Source organism: Octopus sinensis, linkage group LG1 (assembly GCF_006345805.1).
Source record: "Octopus sinensis linkage group LG1, ASM634580v1, whole genome shotgun sequence".
Classification (NCBI taxonomy): domain Eukaryota; kingdom Metazoa; phylum Mollusca; class Cephalopoda; order Octopoda; family Octopodidae; genus Octopus; species Octopus sinensis.
In genome coordinates, this window is record NC_042997.1 from 95,111,244 (window position 1) to 95,113,215 (window position 1,972).

The window sequence follows — 1,972 nt, forward strand, 5'->3', positions numbered from 1 at the left end:
TATATGTATGTATACATAAAGAAAGAGAGAGAGAGATACATTCACTCCGTCGGGTACGACGAGGAAAGTTCCACTTGATCCAATCAACGGAACTGGTTACCCGGTGATCGCTAGCCGAATACTCAAACCACTAAGCCATATACTTATGCATATATATATATACACACACACACACAAATATTTGTATAAATATTCATACACGCACACACACACACATATATATATATATATATATGTATACATATATATATATATATATATATATATATATATATATATATATATATATATATATATATATATATATATATATATATATATATATATATATATATATATACATAAATATATGAACATACACACATAGAAATACATATATCGAGTTTAAAAATAAGATTAAATCTTAATAAGAATTTATCAAGTAGTTAGCGTAAAAAGCCTCATAAGGGAAAAAATTATTAATTATTCCTTTTAGACGTAATTATTTATATTAAGGTCATTACTATATATAAATGTCTTACGCTAGGAGGGACTCTTTAAGTCAAAACTAGCACAATAAACACATTGTACTGAACTCGAGGGAATGTAACTTTCGAAGCGAGCTTTTTAAAAACGTATTTAGCCGCAGATCATATGATTTCACAATTAGTGCACAAAAATGCACTTTTTAATGGTAGTGTTTATTATGGTAGTGTTGCTATTTAAGGATAAGGGTATTATTTAAGTGTAGGGGTGTTAATCAAGTGTAGGGTTGCTATAAGTGTAGGGATGATATATAAGTGTAAGGGTACTATTTCAGTGTAGCGTGTTATGTAAGTGTAAGTGTGCTATTTAAGTGCAGGGGTGCTATTTATGTGTAAGGATGCTATTTAAGTATAAGAGTCCCGCCTAGCATGAGGCATTTATGTATAGTAATGCCCTTAATATAAATATAATTGTATATGGAATTGCGAGGATGATCCAGTTCCTGACTGAAGATTGAAGGCTTCGAATGTCCCGTCCGTGTCTTTTTGTATCGTCTTCTAAATGTTTTGCGTTCTTGTCCCAGTTTGTATTTTTTACATATATATATATATATATATATATGTACGCTGGCACACACACATATATGTATATACATATATATATGTGTGTGTGTTAGTGTGTGTGTCTGTGTAGATGCGTGCTTGTGCATATACCCCCGTAGATGTATATGTTTGTGTAATACTCCCGTGTGTGTGCGCGCGCACGCCAATGTATGCCTTTATATCGTTGTATACATTGTCTGCAGTGCCTTAGGTTAATGACAGTCACGTTACATTTTCCTTGCTGAAATGTATGCTCTCCAGCTTACATATGCAGATGTGCGCACACACACATGTGCACTCAAAAACACACTCACATATTCACAAAAGCTCGCACAAAGACACAAGGTGTGGAACAGACATAGCTAAAGTTCACTATAAATTTAAGTTATCACTCCAAAGAGAAATAAATTGCTTCACCTTTAACTGAAATTTTCTAAGGTTAATAAATTTCAGACATACACTTTCGTTTTGCTCTTAGCAAAGTCGACACTAACAATCGACAGATGATTACTAAAAACAAAAGGAAAATAATAAGAAAAGTGTCAGCCTCAAGAGAGATTATATATCAAGTTTTCAAAATTGCTGACTATGAAAGCAAAGACCATTTCCATTAGATGTTTATTCGTGTTATTGATTTGTACAAAATATACATTCTATACTGGATGGGTAAAATTTTAATAACATTTCGAAGCATTTCTGCAAGAACAACAAAAATATATTTTCCTTCAGAGTAATCGAACTGTTCCGAATACATGCCGGATGAAATGTCGGTGGATTTAATCATCCATAAATAGATAAACAAAAAATATTAATTTACAATGGAATCGATCATATTTGACAGAATGCAATTTATAAAGTAAACACATGAAAATACATGTAAGTTATATATTATTACTTTTACTAAA